The following is a 26,062-nucleotide window of genomic DNA, read 5'->3' on the forward strand; positions in this document are numbered from 1 at the left end:
TAGTCTATTAAATTAAATGGGGGGTACTTTCTGGAGTCAAATTTACTGGCACCTTGAGAGTCACTATTTGAACAGATTGTCCTAAATATAAAACTTCCTAACATCACTGCTTTTATTTTTTTAATGTGTGTGTATCAAAAATAACAATAGGTAGTAATTATATAACACTTTAAGGTTTTTTAAAGCACTGTATTTCTGTTATTTCATTTGATCCTCTCAATCACTCTGTGATGTAAAGTGCTATTATTATCCCAATCTTATGGATGAAGAAACAAGAGTTGAAAGATGTTATACCCAGGACAAAATGACTTTAAATCTGAACTAAAATCCCACCTCCCATAGGAAGCCTTCTTCAACCTCTCTTTGATTCTCATGCTTTTGCTTTTTAAATTATTTCATATTTTCCTGTATATATTTGCTTGCAAGTATCTCTGTCCACTAGCTTGTAAGCTCTTTGAGGACAAGTACTGTGTTTTGACTCTTTTATATTTCCAGAGCTTTTAACAATAATCTTTGCTAAACTAACGAAAGTATATCAGTCAGGATTTGAACTCATGACTTACTGAATCTAAATTCAACAGTCCAATCAATAAAATAAAGAAATCCTTAGTTCTTATTTTCTTTTATTTTTGGACTTTGGGGAATCTGCATTCTTGACAGTTGTTTTCTGATCTGGTTTGTTCTGGGTTCATCTCTTTTGACCTTGGGCTCTCTGACTCTCCTGAGCTGGGCCTATCTTCTGAGCCTGATCTTCCTTGGTAGAGATTTTTTTGGCAGGTACTGTAATTGGGTAGCTCTCTTTTTTGATGAATACCTTAAAATAACGATTTCTTTTGTAAATTCTTCAGTTGTTTGTTCATGCTTTATGACTTCATATTGATCAAAATCTATCATCTTGTCTTTCCTTTCTTTAGGTTCAATCTTCTTGGTCGGGCTTGTAGTGGTCCATTTTTAATTGATCTTTAGTTATTTTGATCCTGCTTTCAACAAGCCACATATGGGAATTATAGAAAGAACTCAGTCTATCAGCTAAGTATACATTTGAATGGCAATGATTAATCTTCAACATCATTGCAAGGGTCATCAACCAAAACTTTGTTCTGATCAGTAGCATCCATGTTTACTCCATCTTACTCAAATGTGTCCCCCCCCCAACCAAAAAAATAGGGGTTTTAAATTTTCATTCAGAGTATGAATGCTGTTCGCAAATCAAGTGAGAAATAAGAGCTATCTCTGTTTTCCAATTTCTACTCAAATACATCTTTTTACTCTCTGAGAAATACTAAAATCTTAGCTACTTCTGAGTTCTAACTTGAATTGGAATGAATTCATTTTGTTCATATTAAATCACGGATACTTCCTTCAAAGAAAGAAGAATGGAAAAAGCTAGAGGGAGGGAAAGGAGGTCATAATGGACCAAATGTCTCATGTATTTGCTTAAAACAGTTCTTAAATATATTCAAGGGGATTTTGAATTCATGCTATCTAGATTCAATTGTAAGGAAAAAGTGATGAGATATGAACAAACTCCTCTTTATCCAGCAGAAGCTCATTAAACAAGTCTTTTCCATTGTATGAAATTTTTAAGTCCTTGTCTAATGTTCACTAATTACATTATTAAATGATTTGAAAATGTTAAGTGTTAAAGACACATTTAAAGCCTTTGTGATCATCATCTCTGATCTATCTTAAGATCAAAGAGGAATGAGCCATCTTATGTAATAAAGAAATACTATATCAATCCATAATGCAGGTTATAAAGCTTGGGAAAGAAAATCCAAACTGATAAGCCTTATACTTAATCTCCTTGTCATTTATAGTGACTAGCTTTGAATGTGAACCCAAAGAAAAGGCAAATTTCTGTTAAAGGAGGGAATATTTCAGTAATGCTGACAATCTTTTATGGACCACTGAACTTCACATGGAATGAAAACTCACTTTAATGCCTTTTCATTCCTCTGGATATATCATATTTTAAGAGGAATTTCTATATGTGCTTCTATATTTGAAAATATGTACAGATTCATTCATGACTGGCTAGAAGCCTACTTTATCTTAGTATATAATTGTAGGGCTTATATAAAAAATCACCATGCCTGAAACTCTAAGGTTTAATTATGTTTCTTTTGAGTTGTCTCCATTTCAGTCTCCTTTGAGAAGGCACCAGAATATTATATTCACCAAAGTAAAATTGGTTGACATGTTCTAAAAAGAGGAAATCTAAAAATATATTGGTTAATTTTGCCTTTTCAGGCAATGGGTCTTGGAATTACCAAGTATATTCCAACAAAAGGAGAGTATTCCTTCCTTCTTTTTCAAGTTCTCGGTTATCATTTAAAAAAAGAAAGAAAACCTTTTTAAAATACCATCATGATCAAGCAAAATGAACCCACATTATACTCAAAGTAAAAAATGCATGCCTATTTCCCCACCTAAGTCCATTAAAAGAATAATAGTCTAATACACAGGCTCTCTATTCAAAATTCAGATTCATTTAATCAATAATCTATTTTGTCTTTTGTAATTTCCTCTATTCTTTGCAAGAATCCCTACCCATAGTTGTAAAGTATGTGGCTTGTTCTTCTGGGAGCACAGGAAAGAAAGCAGAGTAGAGAATGCACTTAGTTAAGTTTTTTCTAACATTTCCCTCCAAAAATTTTCAAAATAGCACTTCAAATCAAATTTCTGGGGGAGGAGGCTGGAGACCATGGCGGTGGGACTCAGTAGTGATGATAGAAGTACTAGCAGCTTTGTGAATTCTCAAGACAGACATGGTAAGGGAATCTGGTAAATGATCAAAAACATTGCAGGAAAATCCTGTGTGAGTGTTGGCTGAAGGAGCAAAGTCCATTTGGCCAAAACATTGCTTATACCCTCTTCTAGGTCATAGTTTGGAGAAAAGGAGGAGTACTTTTGATCAAGAGGGAGTGAAAGCCCTACCCAACAATATCACTTCTGACCCAAAGGGATAAGGGAGCTTGAGGAACAACCTTGAGGACCTTGTTTCTGGTATAAAGGGAAACCCTGAGGAATAATATCAATGGCAGTTGCAAGGAATCAAGGGACCTTTCTGGGCATGGACAAGAATTGGAGATCAATAACCCTCTTAGAAGCATCCCCAAACTTCCAAACCCTCAGAACTTGCTCTAAAACCAGTAGCATGGAAAAGCTAGAAGCCTGAGACAATAACCTACCTCCCCACTCCAGGAGCAAAACCTGATTTTAATATAGCATTCCAAATAAAGAAAAAAGATGGTAAAATGAGCAAACAATGCCACAAAGAACCTGACTATAAAAATACTTTGTGACAAGGAATTTCAAGACACAAATGCAGAAGAAGACAGTTAAATCAAAACAGCTAAGAGCAAAACCTCAAATTAAAAAAATGAAGTAGACACAAGCCCATTAAGAATTCTTGGAAGTACTGAAAATAATTTTCAAAATAAAATAAGAATGGCAGAGAAAAACATAGCTAAATAAATTAAAATAGAGGAAGAAAATTATGAAAAGACAGTTAACATTTTGGTAAAGGAAGCACAAAAAAGTTAAAGAAAAATAGCACCTAAAAAACTAGAATTGGCCAAATGGAAGAGATTTAAAAAATAAGTGAAAAATATAATGCCCTAAAAATAAGAATTGGGCAACTGGAAGCTAATACAAAGTAAACAAGAAAGAAAGAAAAATATAAACAATATGGAATATTTCACTGGACAAAACAAATGACCCGGAAAAAAAAAACAGATTAAAAAGAGATAAGTTTAGACCCATTAGATTTCTTGAAAGCCATGAAAAAAAAAGAGCCTAGAAATCTTTCTTCCAGAAACTGACATGGCAAATTTCTAGTCATATGAAAAATGTTCTAAATCATTGATTAGAGAAAGGAAAGACAACTCCAAGGTACCAATTCACATCTCTCAAATTGGATAAGATGAGAGAAAAAATAATGATAAATTTTGGAGGGGATATGGAAAACCTAGGACTGAAGTACACTGTTGGTGGAGTTGTTAACTGATCCAGCCATTCTGGAAAGAAATTGGGAACTATGACCAAAGAAACTGTGCATACCCTTTGATCCAACAAGGTCTATACTGGTTTTGTATCCCAAGGAAATCATAAAGGAGAGAAAAGAATTCACATGTGCAATAATATTTGTAGAAACTCTTTTTGTTGTGGCAAAGAATTGGAAAATGAGTAGATGCCCATCAGTTGGGGAATTTCTGATCAAAGAATTTGCAAGTGAATTCAACCAAACATTTAAGGAACAATTAATCCCAATTGTATGTAAAATACTTGGGGAAAATAGATAAAGGAAGAGTCCTACCAAATTCCTCTTATGAGGAATATGATTTTGATACCTAAACCCAGTGACAGCAAAAAACAGAGAAAGAAAACTATAGAATAAGTTCTTTAATGAATATCAATGTGAAATTTTAAAATAGAATTTTAGCAAGGAAATTAAGCAATATGCTACAAAGATCAAACACACTACTAGGTAGAATTTACACCAAGAAGGCTGTTTAAGAAAACTGTCACTGTAATTGACCACATCAATAACAAAAACAATAAATAAATCATATGGTATGTCAATAGATGCGGGAAAAGCATTTGAAAAATTATAGCAGTCATTCCTATTTAAAAAAAATCAGAAAGCATAGGAATTGATGGAAACTTTTAAAAATTGATTAGTATCCTTTAAAACCAAAAGCAAGTATCACCTGTTATGAAGATAAACTTGAAACTTTTTCAATGAGATAAAGAACGAATAAAGGATATTCATTATCACCACTATTTCTCAACAATTTATTAAAAATTCTAGCTAAAGCAATAAGACAAGAAAAAGAAAATGGAGAAATACAAATAGGCACTAAGGAAACAAATTTATCATTCTTTTCAGATAATATGATGATATGCTTAGAGAACCCTAGAATCAACTAAAAAAATAATTGAAGCATTAATGACTAGCCAAGTTGCAGCATATATATATATATATATATATATATGTGTGTGTGTGTGTGTGTGTGTGTGTGTGTGTGTGTGTGTGTGTGTGTGTGTGTGATCAACATTTCTATATACTGCCAACAAAACCCAGCATCAAGAGATAAAGAAATATTCCATTAAAAATAATTTTAGACAATATAAAATACGTGGGAATCTATCTTTCAAAATAAGCCATGAATTACATGAACACCTGATTTCAAACAATTACTAGTTCTATGTCTCTGGGCAAATCATTCAACCCTGTTTACCTTATTTTCCTCTTCTGTGAAATGAACTGGAGAAAGAAATAACAAACCATTCCAGTATCTCCACCAAGAAAAATTAAAAGGAAATCATGAAGAGTCAGACAACCCTGAAAACAGTGTAATAGCAACAACACAAATAAATTACAAAACATTTTTCACAGAAATACAATCTAAACATTTTTAGAAATATTCATTGCTAAGAGGTAGAACAAGCCAAATTAATAAAAATATAATTCTATCTAAATTAATTTACTTATTTATTGCTCTATCAATCTAATTTTCAAAGATTTATTTTGTGAAGCTAGAAAAAATAGTAACAAATTTCCTCTATAAGAATAAAAGTTCAAAAATATTAAGAGATATGGAGTTTTATTGCTTTTGATTCTCCCTTGTCTAGTCTGTCCTATTGATCTGTTTATTTTTAGCTAATGTGATATAGTTTTATCACAGTATTTTTATAATATAGCTTAATTTCTGAAAGTTCTATTTTCCATTCATCTTTTTTTTTCATTATTTCCCTTGACATCGTAGACTTTTTGTTCACCAACATGAATTTTTAAATTATTTTATTGAGTTCTATGTGATGCATCTTTCATCTATTAGAATTGTATTCAATATATAAATTGACTTTGATATTATTAATATTTCTATTTAATTGTAATTGCCCAGACACAAGAACTGAATATGATTCCAGTTATTTGTTTCTTTAGTTATTTCTTTAAGGAACAATATGCAGATCAATTTATACAAGATTTTTTTAATTGTTAAATTCCCAAATATTTTATGCATTGTGCATTAACTTAAAATATTTCCTTTTCTACTCTTGCTTCTAGGGTTTGGAGTATATTAACTTGTAGAAACAATTGAAATTAGTTTACTTTATGTATAACAATATATTTTGGAGAATTTTGAGAGGGTATGAGGTTCAGGGAAAATATCTAATTCACTATTTTGTTGATCATGACCCTAATGTCTCTTTATAGCTTTGCAACAATTATATACTAATACTATTATGGAGTATTGACTACAAAACCTTGCCTATTATCTTTCAATACCCTGAAGAATTCCTGAAGCGGTATATAGTTAGTTCTCATAATTTTTTTAATATAGATGGGAATGTATACTTAAAATTGGTAGTTGTTAACTTTTTTCCTTGTCTAATTGTATTCATTCATTCACATATTATTTCCAAGATTTCCTCCCACCCCCCTATTAGCACTTTTGATCCTTTTTTTCAGATACATTGCAAGTTGATTCTTCAAAGTTTTCTTAACTGTGTTTATTGTAGAATGTACTACTTCTATCTATTTTTAGTCTTATCTTGGTTCTTTTCATGTTTTTGCTTTCTTTAATCCCATTGCTCCTTCCACTATCAGTACATCTGGGACTTTTATGTCAGTTTAAATGTGTCAACTCTACTGTCCTTGATGTGAAAGATTTTTGTCAGCATATTTTTAGAATTTATAATTTTTTCTATTTATTGTCTTCTTTCCATGCTCATTCTTAAATGCCTGCATTGACTTTTCTTAGTCACAGCTCTTGCCAAGCTTCCTTCAAATTGGTTTTTATTTTCACTGTTTTTCTTTTACCTATAAATCTTATAATCTATCATTTTTCTTTCTTTAAGATTTTATAAATAATCTCATATTCTTAGTAAGTACTGATCTTGGCTTTGATATTTCTATGCTTGGAAAATAGTACCAGTGTTGGCTGGTACTATTTAGGACCTTATAACCTCTCTGTTGTGGCAATTGATTTACATCAATTAAACTTCTCTATAAAAATGTTGTATATATAATGTTCTCCATATCTCATTTTTATCATTAATAACGTATTTAAATAGGTGAAGATAGAGTAGTTTTCAGTGTAGGTCATATCTTTTGTTCAATTTTAATATTTTCCTTACTGTGTTAATTTTGATCTTTGCTCTAAAATTTTGATGATATGACTATGAACAGCTGATTCTGGAATAATTTTCACATCAGCAAGAAGTCATTTCCTCTCTTTTAAAATCTGATCATTCCATTTTACGTGATGATTCATTGCTGCTCATACCCAATGCTTACTGATTTTTTATTCTAAAAATTATTCATGGTATAGAAAATGGAAACTTATGTAACCTATGTTTTTAACTCCTAGTTTATTATTCTTGATCCTTATTTTACAATATATTTCTTAGCATTCGCACTTATTTGCATTGAAGTTATATATATATATATATATATAAACACTGATTTAGTTTAAAAGGTCATTTCAAGTTCTTTGTCTAATTTCTTGATCTCTTTATACTATGCAATATATGTTGGTTAATATGATACAATTATTTCACAGTGATTTTTTTGTTTGTCAAAATATTTGTAATGAACATTAGCACATGAGATGAAAAACTATCCTTTGGAATAATGTTTCTCATTGGCCTTGAGTATATGAAAAACCTATTGTCACAATATTATTTATTTGCCTCTCTAAGGAGAAGCAGAGTATCCTTCCATTTAACTGTAATTTCCTTTTTGTGATAAAGAGTAGATGTGCTAATAAAGTCAACATTATATTTTTGAAAGCAATGGATTGATTGTCAGGAGACCTTGTATTTTGGTGTTACCACAAACTATGTGACTTAAAGAAAATTATGTGGCACTTAGACTAAGGAATAAGTTAATCAGTTAGTCAACAAGCATTTTTAAGTGTTTACTATATATTAGGCACTATGCTAAGTTCAGAGAGTATAAAGAAAGCAAAACAGGACCTACCAATAAGGAGCTTATATTCTAATAAAGAAAAAAATAGGCAAAACTAGATTGTTTCTAATATATGTATAGAATAGATGGAAGATAACATCAAAGAGGATGGCACTAGCTGCTGAGGGAGTGGGAAATGGTTCTAGAGTCTATGAGATTTGAGTTGAGTCTTGAAGCAAGCCAGCCAAAGAGATAGAAATAAGAGGGCATGGGATATGAGTAAAAGCCAATGGAAAAGCACAAAGATAGGAAATGGAGTATCATTTGGGAGGAATAACAAATAGACCAGCATGGCTGGATCACTGAGGTGATTAGAGTATATGAAGTCTGGAAATGTAGGGAAGATTTTGAAATGTTTAAAGCATGAGAATACTTTCTTTTTGCTCCTAGAGCCACTAGAGTTTTCTGAGTTAGTGAAGTAACATAGATTTGTGCCTTAGGAAAATCACTTTGGTTGCTGATTGGGATAAGGAAAGAATAAAGGCAGGTACTAGAACTGCCCCCTTCTCCCCACCCCCTCCCCTAGTTAGCAAATAATCCAATATATGTTAAACATGGTAAAATATGTTAAATTCAAAATATGCATACATTTTCATGCAATTATCTTGCACAAGAAAAATCAAACCACAAAGGAAAAAATGAGAAAGAAAACAAAATGCAAGCAAACAACAATAAAAAGAGTAAGAATGCAATGTTGTGATCCACATTCAGTTTCCACAGTCCTCTCTCTGGAGGTAGATAGCTCTCTTCATCACACTTTTTGGAACTGGTCTGAATCTTCTCATTGTTGAGAAGTGCTGGGTAAACTTCTTAACCCTGTTTGCTCAGTTTTGTTTTTTGCAAAATGAGATCGAAAAGGAAATGGCAAACCACCCCAGTTATCTTTGCCCAGAAAATCCCAATTGGGGTCAGAAAAAAGTCAGACATTACTGAACAATAAAAACTAAGGAAAAGAGAAAAGATATAGAAAAATAACCAATGGAGATAGAGCTATTAAGTGAGTGTTTTGTCTCTGTGTTTAAGATAAGGGAGGTGTGAATGTGTAAGTAGCAAAGAAGCAGTCAATAGACAGGAAAAGATTAAAGATTGTAAAGTGGGAGGAATTTGCTGAAGGAGATATAATGTGATGGATGGGGTTTATATAAAGGAGATTGCCTAGAAAAAGAAAAAGACCACATATTCATGAGAATCAGTAAAGGAGGAAATAATTGTGTAAGATGACCTAATGAGTGTAATGTGGAAGAACAAGGTAGAGATTTAAGCAAATGATCTAAATTTCATTTGGTGAAGCATGAACTAAGGTTCTCAGTTGAGATAGGGTGTCAGGGAAGATTGGAGAAAAATGAACAGCCATTTTTTGATGGGAGAGTGAAATGATTAGAGAGATTATAAAAGGATTGCCTTGCTAGGGTAAAGGTCCAGTTGAAATTATGTAATTTAAATATGGTATGGACTTAATTAGAAGTCTTGCAATTTTTTCCCAACTCAATTCAATAGAACATATTTAGAAGTAAAGCTGAGAAATGGTAATAATAAAACTGTGATGGAACAAGTTACAATGGGTTTGAGTATAGAGTTGAGTTGATTCACCAAAGTCAAAATAGGAAAAAGAGAAGGATGTAGCCAGTGCAAGCATGATAGCCTGAGAAAGAATTCAGGAGTGGAGGAATTGGAGGTCATAGTGAAAATAAACAGGGTTAGGTCTTAAGACATAAGGAAAATGGATTCTTAAAGGTCAGTTGACTAATTAAGAATTGAGACTAAAGTGACTTATGGAAGATCATATTCCTAGTTAGTGGCAGTCAATTCCACTCTCAAGACCTTTAATTTTTTTTTTCATTTAGAGAATGAGGGACTTGGACCACATGATCTCTGAAATCCCTTCTAAGTGGACTAGTTTTTGCCTCTATAATTCCTTTATCTTTTTTCAAGGGCAGAGATTGATCAGAAGAATCACATCAATATTGTGAGGTTACAAGGGAGATAAGGCTTCTCTTAGGATTCTGATTGCTTGTATGGATGATGTGAACATGTCCATTTTTATCATTTAAGTAGCTAAGGATATTTAGACATGACTATTTTTAAACCCATTCAAAAGACATTGAAGGTGAATTATTATATCAATCCTTGTGATGATGTTATTGGCTTGGACTGTTGTGAATCAGTTATCTTTTTAAAATGGGCTTATAAAAAGGCACGTTTTATATAATACTTGGATTGTTGGAGAGATCCTAAGAAAGCTGAAGATAGAGTGGAAAGACTCCCAAGATTGAACTCGTTCCATACATAGAGATATCACAGGATCCTGCATCGCAGATTAAGTCTGTGAGATCTCATTTGAAATTGTTCAACTTTCTTTGCCATAGCAAGGTAGGAGAAAAGAGAGAGCCCTCAAAATTGAACCACACTATATCATTTAGGGGAAGTATGTTGTTTTTTTTGGTTGTTTTCTTTTAAAATTTTTTTTCTGTTACCTTAACATTTCATATCATTGATTTCTTCTTATTTGATTTTTTCCATTGGGGAGTAGATGGAAGGGGTTGGATTGCAGATATTTGAAATATCAATGTCAAAATGGCTATGAGCCAACAAGGACCTTTCTTGAATTCTTGTTATGTGCTGCCATTAATAGTCAGGCTAACATATATGAGAATTCTTAGACTCTCACAAAGAATTGTGAATTTGGAGACTATCTTAAAAAATCCTAAACTGAAACTATTGCAATTTCTTGGAGGAATATAATATGATCCTGGGGAAATCGTTCAGTAGAGAGGGTGATTGAATGAACCACCAACACTATAAAAGCTTAACAGTTTCCCAGAAAGATATTCAGAATTTGGAATAACACAACACCATATACCAAGATAAGATCAAAATGGGTCCATGATTTAGGCATAAAGAGGGAGATAATAAATAGATTAGAGGAACAGAGGATAGTCTATCTCTCAGACCTGTGGAAGAGGAAGGAATTTATGACCAGAGGAGAACTAGAGATCATTATTGATCACAAAATAGAAGATTTCGATTACATCAAACTAAAAAGTTTCTGTACAAATAATACTAATGCAAACAAGATTAGAAGGGAAGTAACAAATTGGGAAAATATTTTTAAAAGCAAAGGTTCTGACAAAGGTCTCATTTCCAAAATATATAGAGAACTGACCCTAATTTATAAGAAAACGAACCATTCTCCAATTGATAAATGGTCAAAGGATATGAACAGACAATTCTCAGATGAAGAAATTGAAACTATTTCCACTCACATGAAAGAGTGTTCCAAATCACTACTGATTAGAGAAATGCAAATTAAGACAACTCTGAGATACCACTACACACCTGTCAGATTGGCTAAAATGACAGGAACAAATAATGATGAATGTTGGAGGGGATGTGGGGAAACTGGGACACTGATACATTGCTGGTGGAGTTGTGAAAGAATCCAGCCATTCTGGAGAGCAATTTGGAACTATGCCCCAAAAGTTATCAAACTGTGCATACCCTTTGACCCAGCAGTGCTACTACTGGGCTTATATCCCAAAGAAATACTAAAGATGGGAAAGAGACCTGTATGTGCCAAAATGTTTGTGGCAGCTCTTTTTGTTGTAGCTAGAAACTGGAAGATGAATGGATGTCCATCAGTTGGAGAATGGTTGGGTAAATTATGGTATATGAAGGTTATGGAATATTATTGCTCTGTAAGAAATGACCAGCAGGAGGAATACAGAGAGGCTTGGAGAGACTTACATCAACTGATGCTGAGTGAAATGAGCAGAACCAGAAGATCACTATACACTTCAACAACAATGCTGTATGAGGATGTATTCTGATGGAAGTGGATATCTTCAACATAAAGAAGAGCCAACTCACTTCCATTTGATCAATGATGGACAGAGGTAGCTACACCCAGAGAAGAAACGCTGGGAAATGAATGTAAATTGTTAGCACTACTGTCTATCTACCCAGGTTACATGTACCTTTGGAATCTAATGCTTATTGTACAACAAGAAAATGGTATTTACACACATATATTGTATCTAGGTTATATTGTAACACAAGTAAAATGTATGGGATAGCCTGTCATCGGGGGGAGGGAGTAGAGGGAGGAGGGGATAATTTGGAAAAATGAATACAAGGGATAATATTATAAAAAATATATAATAAAAAATTAAAAAAAAAAGATACCTAACTAGTATCAGTCAAAACATTCATGTCCTTAAGATAACTGCCTTTGTTTGCTAAAAAATAAGCATTATTCAGACAAATTCCCATTTCTGTAAAGGGATTTGTTGAGATGTAGAGGAGGCCCTATGTTCTTATGGCTATGTCAGTGATATGTGAGAGGAAATAAGGTCTACCACACTAGAAAGGCTCAATGTATTTACAACCCTAGTTATGGTCTATTTGTTAGGGAGCATGGTATAGTGGAAGCAATACTAGTTCTAGAGTTAAAGAACTTGGATTTTAAATCCCATTTTTAATGTTAATTGCCTATTTATTCTGATAGTAATTTGCCTAGTTAAAGTTAAATTGTTTTTCAGTCATGTTCTGCTCTCAATGTCCCTATTTGGGGTTTTCTGGTGCTGAAATGGTTCTGCCATTTTCTTTTCCAGCTCATTTTATAGATAAGGAATTAAGACAAAAAGAGTTAGTGACTGCCCAAAATCACATGGCTAAGAAGTATCTGAGGCCAGATTTAAACTCATGAAGATGCTTCTTCCTTATTCCAAGTTCAGTGTTCCGTCCACAGCATCATCTAGCTTCACACTTGACCTAAAAGAAATGACTTAACTTGGTTTTCTCATCTGTAAAATAAAGAGGCCTTGGACTACATGGACTCTGAGGTTACTTCCAGCTCTAATTCCAGTCTAGCTAAGTTAGAACATGTCATCACCAGTCTGGCCAAAGGGTGATGATTTTTTTGGTTATTGGTTACTTAGACTCTGTGTATATCTATATTTTATATGTAAAATATATATGTGTATAGTACATGTTTATATACACACTGAGATACAAATATGTATACATATACAAAAGATTGTGAAAAGACTTACATGTGTTTTATGTATAATGTACATATATAAATATAAATAAATAGTAAAATAAAAAAAAAAGAATTTGGAATATATGATCATGTGCTCAAAGGTATCACCAACATGTCATATCACCAGCAATATCACAAACAATGTTTGAGTTATAAAGGACTTTAAAGTCAGTTTTGTCCAACTTATATTTAAAGGAAATTCCAACTATGATAAACCAAACAAAGTGGTCATTCAGCTTCTGGTTAAAAACCTACAACAATGAGAAACTTATCACTTGTTAAGTAGTCCATTTCCTTTGTGGAAATAGCGTGATAGCATTGAGGCATTATGGTGTTGTCAATACAGAACCAGTTGGCTTTGGAGACAAGAAGAGTTAAATTCAAGTCTCACCCTCTGATAAAAGGTGAGCAATCTTGGGTGAGTTAGTCAACCACTTAATAATTTTCACTTGTAACAAATATGTGTATAGTCAAACAAAACAAATTCCTGCTTTGGCTATATCCAAAAATCTTTCTTTTTTTGCATCTTGAGTTCTAGACAATTGTCTACAATACAAAGTCCAGAACTGGCATAGGTAGAAGAAATTTCCATAGTGTACCTATGTTAATGATATTAATTGTTAAGAAGTTTCTTAACAATTTGCTCTTTAAAATTTGCTTTTTTTTTCTCCTTTTGCAACTTCTTTACATTGCTCCAAGTTCTATTGTCTAGAATCAATTGGAAAAAAAATCTAATCCTTCTATGTGATAACATTTTATAAAATTAAAATATTTCCACTTCCTTTCTATCTTCTTTCCTATCTTCATAACACACAGACTTAAAGCCCTTTGTCACTCTGGTCCTCTATGTGTTCTCTGCTTAATCAATGTCCTTTTAAAACTCTGATACCAAAAAAACCCCCCAAAAACAAAACAAAACAAAACAAAAAAAAAACTGAACATAGAATTTCAGATTATGGGTCACACCCAAGAATGTAGTGGGACAAGTTGTTTCTTATTAGTAAGAGCTGTATTTCTTTTAATTTGATCCAAGGTTATATTAAGTTTTAAGTTACGTTATTTAATAGCATTAAGTACTAACTCGTATTAAGTTTTCAGGTTGTTTCATTGCTCTGCTCCTGTCTGTTGGGCTTTTATTGTTCGGCTGTTTCAGTATATCTGACTCTTCATGACCTCATTTAGGGGTTTTGTGGCAGAAATATTGAAGGGTTTTTACCATTTCCTTCTTCATCTCATTTTGCATTGTTGAGTTTACAAGCCACTAAAACTCACCAGTCTTTTTCAGACAGGCGCTCTTCTCATCTACTTTTGAAAGGGATGTTTTAAACTCAAATGTAAGACTTTATATTTTCTTCTACTGAACCTCATCTTATAGGATTGAGTCTATTATTCAAGTTTATTAAGCTTTTGGAGATTCTGATTCATCATTAGGAATGTTAACTTTCCTTTTTGGTTTTGTGCTTTCAATCGCTCTATCCTTCAACATGCTATTCTTAATATCCTATTAGTTTTCAGACTCTGTGGAATACAAATACATAGCTCCTACCTTCACAGAATTTATATTCTAAGGGTATAGACATCCACATAGGTATACACAAAATGTATGCTTACCAAAAAATATTATTTTGTGGAGTACTAATACAGGAAGAGAGATCATTAGCTAGTCAGAAAAAGTGATACAAAAACAAGTACAAAATCTTTCTTAAGAACTTTAGAATTGATTGTATGACATGGGAGACATTGTCACAGAACAGGACAACAACCAACATACAGACCAGATACAAAGATAACCTTTGCAGGGGAAAGGTACTAGCAGATATAGATACAATAAAAGACATCATGAAGAAGGTGCAGCTTGAGTTAATTTTTTGGGAGGTGGAGAAAGAAGTGATTCCAAGAAGTAAAGATGGAGAGGAAATTGATTTGAGACATGAGAGGTATAGAGATGGAATGGCATGTGTGAGGAATAGGAAGGAGCATAGTTTGGCTGGATTGTGGAGTATGTGGAAGAAACTAATGTGTAATAATTTTTTGGGAAAAAGTAGTAGTTTGGTTGTGATGAGATTAAAATGCCAGAGGAGTTTGCATTTGATTCTGGAGCTAACAGAAACCCAATGGAGGTTATTAAGCAGGAGAAATAGGGGAAGTGTGATTCAAGTAAAAATAATTTTGGATTTTTGGTGGAAGGTAGATTACAATGGATAGATCTATAGCAAGGAGACCAATTTTTTATTGTAAAAATTTGCTAAGAGGCAACAAGATATTGAATTATAATGGTAGTTATGAGTAGAAATAAAAGAGGCACCACAATTTCCTTTGATGGCTTGCTTTGTACTTTCTATACCCTGCTGAATTCAGCATTTTCCAAGATGAAAGGTGACAAAGGATCAGGTTAGGTGTTTCCCCGCTTCCCCAAAGCACTTCATTATGCCCCTGAAAACACATCTGTGCCATCATAAGGCAACTTCTATCATCTACTATCAGTCCAATCTGGGGAACCTCTGGTGCAAAGAAGTTTGAACCCTTTCATTTCAGGCCTTCCATATCTTGCCGTTTTGGTCCTTTGAGGGAAAAGAAGGAAGAAAGTTGGTAGGGAATGGGATTTCTTTCTTCTTCTGTGTAGATTCAACTTCCGTCACCTGTTGCATGCTTTTTCCTGGTGACTCATCAACTTTTAGGAGTAAGAGTAGTGAAGCAGGACCTCCCATCTGATCATCTGGCTACCTACTTCCCATCTTAACTACACTTACCTCCGGCCCAGTCTCCAACCTCTGATGGGAAGGATGGTCTCTGTGTTCAATGATGATTATTCTCACATCTGATCATAGTCTTCATATACCAGTGATTCTGATCCCCTATATGTCTTCATCCAAACTCCATTTTTATCTCCATAATTTGATTTTTTTTTATTCCCATCCACTTTAATCCTTCCACTCCAAAGTTTCAGTCAAATACTGCCCTACTACTATATCCTCAGGAATGCAATAAACTTCCCTTCATCCTAAATCTTTTCCTCTTTCACTCCTTCTATTTATTAATAGTGAAATCTGGTTCCTGCCAGATACTATAGTCTCCTCTAGCCACACTTTACAGTACTGGCTACACCTTCTCTTTCGCTCACTGGCCAAGGCAGGAAAGTTGGAATACTCCTTATTGGCCATTGCCATTGCTATGGGCATTTACTGGATCTCTCCCTGCAGCTATCATTCAATAATCTTTTTTTTATCCCCTTTGATGTTCATATTATTTATCAGTATCACTCCATCAAAATCTTGGTAGCTATTGTCTCCAGGCTCTCCCCTCACCCAGGTCATTCTCTTTTCTTCCTTAAATTCTTTTCATGGCTCACAATTTTTCTATTTTCTTCAGCTCCTACAAACACACTAACCACTTAATTTTTCAAATTGCTCATTTCCCATGAGTTACTCTTTTACCCCACCTCAGTCACCCATAAAGTACTTATTATACCCTTGATCCTTTGCCATCACCGACAAATGTTCAATTTTCAATTTTCAATGTTCAACTCACTTCAATGTTTGAGGATTTTGAAATCCTCTTATCTGACAATAACCTATTGGTTTTTCATTTTGACTTATTGTCTTTCCTTACAAAACTCTACATTTTTTATCTATACTGTGAGCTCCAAACACCTGACTCCTTATTTGTCTCCCAGGCCATCTACCTTGCATTAGCCACTCTCTCCTTTTGTCCATCTTGATCTCTTGGTAAAACAATTTGACTTTACACTGTCCTCCTATCTTGAATTCCTAGCATCCTTACCATATTGCCAATTACATCCAGTCAAGCCTCAGACTTGCATCCCTCCCACTATTTGTCTCCCTAATTCTTACACAGATGTTTCTGAATAAATATCAAGAAAATCAAGCAATTGTTCTGAATAGATGTCTACAAATTTACATAAACTGAACTGGGTCTTCACTGATGCTAGCCAATTCTACTATATTTCCCTCATCAACTCAATATCCCACTCTAAACATTAGCTCTTCCAAACCTTTTTATTTCTTTTTAAACTTTCCAAGTATGAAAAAAGGTCTTATGTCCTAACCATGCATAATGTGAAGGAGGAAGAGGAGGAAGAAAAGGAAGAGGAGTTACTAATGATCCCTTAATTGTGAAGTGGTCTCTTCTCAATCCTCATTCTCACTGACTTCTTTGCAGATTGGTATTTTTGATCACTCTTTTCTTTTTGAAACATTCAATCTCTAGATTTTTAGGGCTCCATTTTCTCCTGGTTCTTATCCAAACTATCTGCCTACTCTTTCTCTATATGCTTTACTGGATAATCATAAAAAGTAAACCATATAAATGTAAGTATCCCTCAAAATTCTGAACCAAACCCTCTTCTCTTCTTTCTATATTACTTCAGTGGGTTATCTTATCAGTTCCAATTATCATCTCCATGCTAATGATTCTCAAATCTACCTATTCTGCTCTTAGCTTTCTGTAGACCTCCCATCTTGCATCTCAAACTGCATCTCAGACATCTGTACACTGAATGTCCAGTAAATCTCTTAAACTAAACATGTCTAAACTAGAATTTGTTACAGTTCTCCCTAAATCCTCCCTATACTATAGAAACCAATACAATCCTGTCAGTTCCTCAGGTGCAAAACCTAGGAATCCTCATTAACTCCTCACTAGCTCTTACCTCCCAACTGATTTTACCCATGCAATGTATCTCTTCTGACCCTGCCACCATACTAGTATAGACCCTCACTATTTCTCATCTGGATTAACACAATAGCTTGCTGGTGAGTCTACTTGTTTCAACTACAATTCATCTTGAAAGTAGGGATTGTTTTTTGTTTCTTTTTCTATCCCCAGCACTTAATATAGTATCTGGCACCATAGTAAGCATTTAACAAATGTTTGCTAATTGGTTGATAGTTTTAAAGAAATTACAAGATTTGGAAACTGATTGGATATGTGGAATTAGGGAGAATAAAAGATCAAATACAGTTTGTGAGCTTGGGTGATTAAAGGTATTATAATACTTTGACGATTATAATTATGTTTAGAAGAAAGATAGATTTGTATGGAAAATAAAATTATATTTTGTACTTGTTAAGTTTGAGATGCCAATAGGGCATTTCACAGGGTGTGAATCCAAGCAATTTTATTTTTTATAGGGAAACATTGAGTGACTACTGAGTCACAATGAACATTATTTGTATTTTCTAAATATACTAAATAAACTAAGCTTATTTTTTAAATTAATGACCCTATTTTATAATCTTTTTCATCTCACATTACTCAGATGTTTTCTAACACTAACTTCTCATCACTCCTATCTTCCATGAAGTGGTGGCTGTTCTATTTGCCAAAACAAACTCTTCTACAAATAAATTTTAAAAAATCATTTTTTTTATTTTCAATTCCAAAATTTTCTGTCACTCCCATCCATTGGAAAGGCAAGAAAAACAAATATGTCTCACGATGAAAAATAAATTCCTACATTACCCATGTCCAAAAATCACAAACAAAAAAAAAAAAAAAAAAAAAAGAAGAAGGAAAATAAAATCTGTTTCAATCTCAATTCTTGATCTGGAAGTCTATAGAAAGTTTCATCATGAGTTCTTTATAACTGTGGTTGGTCATTGAATATAAACTTCTTTGATTTCATTCCATTCCTTTCCTTTAGCAGACTATGCCTCTATCATCCCCACTCTCACTTGTTTTAAAGCTTTCCCTACTTACTGTCTGCTTCCCTCCTCCCTACAAACATGTCCATGTCTTCAACTTTCTCAAAAAACTCTAAATTATCTGAACATTCTTACTAGGCATCATCTATATTTTTCTACATTTCATGGCTCAATTTTTTGGGAAAAATTCCTTTTCTCTCATTCTCTTCTTAGCTCTCTGAAGTATGACTTCTGACCTCATCATTCAATTTAAATTATACTCACCAAAGTTCCCGCTGATCTCTTGATTGTAAAATCTAATGTCCATTCTCAAAGACCTCCCTGTGATTATTGACACTGTTGATGATAACATTCTTTTCCTTGTTGCTTAGCATTAGTTCATATAAGTCTCTCCAGACCTTTCTGAAATCATCCTGCTGATCATTTCTTATAGAATAATAATATACCATAATTCTATTTCTTGACTAGTATCAAATGGTTTTAATGATCACTGCTTTTTAATATAGTTTTAGTTCTGGTACAGCTAGGCCAGTTCCTCTGCTAGAACTTTATCCTAACTCTGAATGTCCCCAAGGCTTTCTCTTTTTCCTATAGATTATTTTTGTTTTGTAATCTTATCAGATCCCACAGATTGTTTCCTTATTGCTATGGTGATGAATCTCAGATCAAGATATTAAGCCTTAACTTCTCTCCTATTCTACAGTTTTATATCACCAATTAACTATTGGACATCTTGAATTTGTATGTATTATAAAAAGTTTAAACTCAGGATATTCAAATCTGAACTTATTATCTTTTCCTCCAAATTCTCTCCTCTTCTAAACTTCTCTGTTATTGTTGAGTGCACTACATGTTTTGATGCAATACAGTACCTTTTATAACTTAGAAAGAGGAGTATCCTTCTCTTATCTGATGTTGTCTTCTTGGTGTGAACCTTCACCACCTCATTAATGAAATATTGAAACAACCTGTTGGATCATCTCCCTGCTACAAGTCTCTTTGCATTTCAACCCATTGTCTACTCAGCTATCAAGATGCAGTTCTGTATATGTCACCCATCCTTACTCAATAATCCTCCGTGATTTCCTATAATTTCCAGGATTGAATATAAAGTCCTACTTTTGACTTTTAAAATTCTTTATAACCTGACATTCCATAGATAAGAAGGTTTAGGAGGAATAGGTCAAAAGAATAAATTAAGTAATAATAGATTTTGTTCAAATAAAAGAATTTTAGAGTTATTAGAAATAAATGTGGGACTTTGGGGGATGGTGATGTGATCACAAATGCACTCACTGCTTTATGTATCTGAACTGAAATGAAGATTAAATCATGAGAGTTAAGTATATTAAAGAATCAGGAAGTTAAGGTGTTTGAAGGTACAACGACATATGTGCTAAAGTTCCTTAACATAAGACAATGTATTTAGATAGAGAAGAAAATTATGTTAGGTGATGAATTCACTAAAAATGGAGGGAGAATATTTGGGGTCCAAGTTAATGGCCACAAGGAGCTGCATTGACAGAGAAAACTGAAAAGAATTTGCATCAGAGGAGAAGTTGCTGATTGCTAATTGTAAAAGAAGTCTGGAAGTGGCAACAGAAAACAATTAGCATTTTGATTTCCCCTCCAGAATCATTGTGACAAGCTTATATTAGAAAAGATTGAACAGTACTGGGCTAAATGTCCAGAAATTCAGTGTAATTTTTAGGGAATAAGATTTCTGGGTATACAAGAAGATGGAAGGGACACAATGAAGAATCTACAATGAGTTTGTTAATTATGAAACAAGCGTTCCAAAGAGTACAGTAGAGGGTATAGAAAATTCTATACAGTGTGATGCTGTAGGGATGGAATCAGAATGAATGGGAGTAAGATGTCAAGAAGTAATGATTACTGGAGAAGGGGTTATTATCAAATGTCCAGGGATTCAGCATCACTAAGATAGGGAGGGTAAAGAATTGTCAAGGCAGAGAATCAGATGAGAAGAGCTGTGCAAATGAAGGCAGAGGAGTTTTAAGTCCTGATTTTATATCATGTTCTTGTCAGGATTGAATCTGGTTGAAATCTTGATATAATCTGTCCCATGATCCTGGCTCAAATTGTTTTGCAGTTGTAATGATTCAGTCCAAGTACAAATTGATATGCATGTCAATTATACCTTTTCCCAATTCACTGATTCTCATGGTTCAGTGATTTTAGTAATTTGGGTATTCCTTCCAATGATCCAGATCATAACCCATCAATTCTTGCCCATCATGCATGCACAATTCTTGTCACCATATTGCAAAACTTCACTACATAGATTCACTTTCCCCTAGCACCCCAAGAGCATCATTGCAGTACTCTGTTTATACAAGTCTACCTGTTTTCTTTACTCTCACAAAATAAGTAGCCAATCTTTTCCTGTTATGAAATTCTTCAATATTTTTTCTTCTCTAGATTTCCTTGTTCATTATATTTTGCAGTCTGCTTATACCTCCCATGTTCCTCTCTCATTGCTTTTTGCATGATAATCCTCTTTGATTTTTAAATGTTTCATGTCTCTCTTCCATATAACCATACTGAACAGATGTTAGTGATGACAGCATGGGCCTTTGTTTTCAGAAGAAAAAGAGCTTTGTAATTTCTTGAAAACAATACGACATACCCTCCTCCTTTCTAGTTCTGGAATCTGGGCACTAGACAATGCTCTATCTTCTTGATCTTTCCTGTAAGGATGGAAAAGTGAAATTCCTTCAAAGGGTTGTAGATCTCTTTCTAAAGGATCTGTACTTGTGAGGTGTGATGCAAAGGAGCACATTATTGTCCAAAAACAGAAGCACCTGGAAGATCTCAGCATCCATTGAGATTTCTTCCTCAAACCCAATGCTCGACCTCCTCTAGCCCAGTGATGTATACTTGTGGCAAACATACATTCCCCTGTTTTGTTTTTTCCCTGATGTTTATTGTCAAAGGAATATGAAACGAGGTTATTTCTTTTGTTACACCTCCCAAAGAGGCCTCAATGATTTTGTTTTGTGTATGGGAAACACTTTGATGTAAAAGAGCCTGAAAGGCAGCATTTTATTTTACCCACCAAATGTTTTTTCATAAGCACAAACAGATTTTTTACTCTCTAAAATTTTTACTTAATTGTAAGATAGCAAAGTTGTAGCCCATTTTGAATATTGCTTACAGAATCCTATTTGATCTCTACTATTGCCTTTATGGCAATAGTAGAGGATTTTGCAAGCAATATTGAATATTGCTTGCAAAATCCTATTTTCACAATTTCCTTTCTTATCTTCCCTACTCTCTGACCATCTTTTTCACAGACTTGCCAACTATCTTAACATCCATTCCAGAGACTTTGTCTCGGAGTAACTTCTACTGAGGGGTCCTGCAGTTCTGATTGATGACTGTCTTTACTGACCACTGCTTCAGAAAAACCCCAGCTATGCATCATTTTACTTTCTATTCTCTGACCATCTTCTCCAGGTCTTCTCCATCAACCACTTTGCTTCCAAGCATATATTTCCTTCTTGTTCACTTCTAGTTCTGGAACAATGACCATGATCAATTCATCCTTACCACTATTTCTGGATGGGGTGTGTCAATAGATTTACTGCTTACCATTCAAGCAATTTTATAAACCAAAATGTCCTTCTTTGGGTAGAATTTCATCTATTCTCCTTGAAGGCAAGAATTATCTCCTCTTTTATATTTGTGTGTCAGCATATGATGAGCCATCACAGGTTATCCTGATATATGTCTTGCCAATTGACTTTGTTGACTTATAGGAGTGAGTGGAGTGGATGACTTTGCATAGCTCTGCCTCACTTAAATCCAATTCACCTGCAAATTAAGACATCTCATTCCTGATATCATTGGCCTTCTTTGAGATTGAATGATTGAAAATCATTGATTTAAAAAAAAAAAAGGATGAACAACTACAAAACAGCAATCACAGCACCTTACAGAATTCTCAACAGACAGCAAAATGCTTAGTAAGTGCTCCATTAATTCTTTATTTCCTTTGTCCAATCCATCGCTTTTCCTGACTTTATTGTCTTTGGGACCATTTCTACTTAACATTTTAGGGATTGTGATGTTAGTTGCCTGGTGTAGTAGTTTTATTGTCCTTGATGGAAAAAAATGAAATTGTTGAAATTATTTTTGTATAACTTTTTCATTTTTCTTCTCTTTCTAATTCTTCCATTTTATCTTTGAACACTCTTAAGGTGGTTGTTTAGCTGCAAATCTTGTCAAGTCTTATTTAAACTAATATTACCTTCATTTTTGCTTTATGAGACAATACTATTCATTATTTATAAAGAGCTAATTAACACTGGGTATTCCATTGGAGACCTTCTACTAGGTTGATTTTGAATCATTAATGACTAATCTTTGAGCCTAACCATTTAATCAGCTCAGAATCCATCTAATTGTCTTACATTTCTCCATCTTTTCCATAAGAATAGTATGAAGTCATTTTCTACAGATTTTGTTAAAACCTAAGCAAATTATATCTCTAGTACCCCCCTTATCCATAGATATAGTTTAATATGATTTATATAACTAAACTGGCTCAGGAAATAGTTCTGTTAATAGTTGATTAAAATTATTTTTTTAAAAAAGGAAATATATTAGTTGTGTATGACATCTCTTCAATAGTTGGGGTCAAAAAGAACTGAAGTGATATGCTTTTGGAGATCATCTCCATATAGAACCAGTCTGTGTAAACTCAGACCTTGCATTTCTGGGCCACAGGTATCTAAGAAAATTCATTTTTATTATTATGAGCTGATGACAGGTTTCAGTGAGCCATTTTGATAGAAAATGGTATATTTGGTCGAAGATGAGTCAAAGAACTTGTATTCAGGGTAAAACTTGGATCATGGCTTTTCAGTTTCTCTATGACAGGAAAGAAGGGTTTCATTTGTGTTTCATGCTGCATTTTAGTTGGGTTTCTACGCAGCCTTACATATGCTGTTTGTTATAGTCTGGAGTTCTGCCAAACAGAAACCTAGATAGGGTTGCCCTGACTGTGACCTGAAGATACTTCCTTTGAAGCACCAGGCTAATACCAGGGGGTTTTGCTGTCTCAGCCTGAAGCCTCTCAGCAGTCTAGAATTCAAAACAACCAAATTTGCATCACAGCCACTCTGGCCTGAGAAACAAATAATATTGGTTAACTCTTCAAAGATGTAGTAAAAGTTACTGAGCTACATGCCATAGGGAAACCTAAAGGGAAACCCCCAAAGGTGAAAGTGCATTGCTCCATCAACTCTCATATCTAAGCTGGTCTCATGAAGTCTTGGTCCAGATGCATTTTTCCTAATTAAAAAAAAAAAAAGTAAAAGGCTTAAGAATGCATTTGTCATAGCTAAGATAATAAGCCTACAGGGGTTATAGTATTCTATTTATATGGGCATTTTTCTTTTTCTCTGAAATTAGATATGCCATATTTTTCCAAAAGTCTCTTGATCAAATATATAAAAGCTTATTTATTTTTCTATCTCTAGAGCTTACTCAAAGGAAGGAGGGAAGGAGAAAGGAAAGAGAAAGGGAGAGAAAGAAGGAAAATTTATATGGAAATAAGGTAACATATACCTCCATGGTCACTACTCTAATAAATATAAGTTCCTTGAAGGGAAGTAGTGCTTCATTTTGAAATTTTATCTCCTGTATTCATATACAGTATGTTTCCTCTCTTCTCTTCCCTTCCTTCCTTCCTTCCTTCCTTCCTTCCTTCCTTCCTTCCTTCCTTCCTTCCTTCCTTCCTTCCTTTTACATCTTTCTTTCTTTCCTTTGTTTCCCCCTCTCCCTTCCTCCTCTCTTTTTGTAAACATAGAGCACCATACCCTTATCTACAGAAGCTCCCCTCAAGAGAATGTAAATTTTGATCATGGAAACTTCAGAGGCTATCTTGAAGTTTACATTCTAGATTTTTTTTTATGAATACCATACATTAAGTTTCACTTGGTCTTAATTTGGGACCTGAAGGCTAAGTGAGTGTAAAACAGGATTCTTTTTGTTTTGGTCAGAAACCCTGAGGGTCTTCCCCTCCCAGAATGATTTTTTTAAATAAAGTGAAAGAAGACATTTTCTGCTTTATTTCTTAAGGACTGAATGGACATTGCCTCCAGTCAAACTGACTTGATAAAGACCTTAGTTTGAAAAGGCCAAGGCCTCCCACAGCATCCAGGATCATCTCTGGACATCCTGATGTATTATTGTTTGTTTTTTATTCTCGAAAAGGAGCATGACATCCATAATATACAAATGAGTTGGATTTTAAATGAGGAAGGGCTGTGCAAAGTCACTGCTTCACTTTCCCCTCCAGAGCCAGCTGGGTGCACTGGCAAGATATAGATCAGGAGGACTGGAGATGGCCCTGGATACTATAGGAGACCTCTTCAATGGGTCTCAGTTTGACTGAGGCTGCACCCATTCAGTGGTTAAAGATAGGTGGCAATGGAGGTAAAGTATCTCCTCTTTCACTTAGCCAAAAAGAAAAAAAAAGACAACCCAACAAAGTAACTAAATAAAAGAATAAAGAATAAATCTGAGAGGGAAAGACCCTCAGACTTTCTGGCCAAAGCATCAATGACTGTTATTTAATTCAGCTTTCAATCAGCACCCAATGACCAAAAGGGTTTGGCCTGGGATATATTGGTGATCAATCAGTGAGAATCAGATTGGTTTTTGTTTAAGGCTCATTATTAAGAAAAAAATCTAGTCAGTAACCTCCAAGATATCTTGAGAAGGTTCAGAGATTCAAAAAGGGAAAAAAGTTTTAAGTGTATCTGTAGGTAATGGTATGATACTTTATGTGGACAGAGGGAGAGAATGGAAGAAAGATAGGAGGGAAAGAAGTAAGAAAAAGAGGAAGAGAGGAGGAGGGAAGATTGCCTTGATGTCATGATTCTCTTCCAGAATAAAGAACAAACAACTTTTCCATATAAGCAGAATGAACTTATTTATAGCTCTGTGTTATATCTTGCATTTTGGTATGTAACTTCTTAGATGCGAGGAGCCATGTTATTTTAACAGAATGGCCCTGCTTACCTCCTGGGAACCAAGATTAGCCCATAAAACTAGGAAAAACTAAGAAATAAGAATGATTTCTTCTCAGTGTTCTACTCCATATAATCTTCCTTATTACTTTAGTTCTCATCCTTTCCCCATCCCCCCCCACTTCAAAGTATTTCCCCATGGCTTCTTCATATCCTCTTTCCATGTACTCAAGTTTAGTGTTCTCATTCTGGACTTTTCATCATTCTAACAGAGAAGAAAGTGATCTGATAAAATAATTTACACTAAGATGTTATTGTGACAAATGTATCATGTGTTCTCTCCACCGCTGTTCCCCATCCCTATCCCCAACTTAAA

This window comes from Sminthopsis crassicaudata, chromosome 2 (assembly GCF_048593235.1).
Source record: "Sminthopsis crassicaudata isolate SCR6 chromosome 2, ASM4859323v1, whole genome shotgun sequence".
NCBI classification, from domain to species: Eukaryota; Metazoa; Chordata; class Mammalia; order Dasyuromorphia; family Dasyuridae; genus Sminthopsis; species Sminthopsis crassicaudata.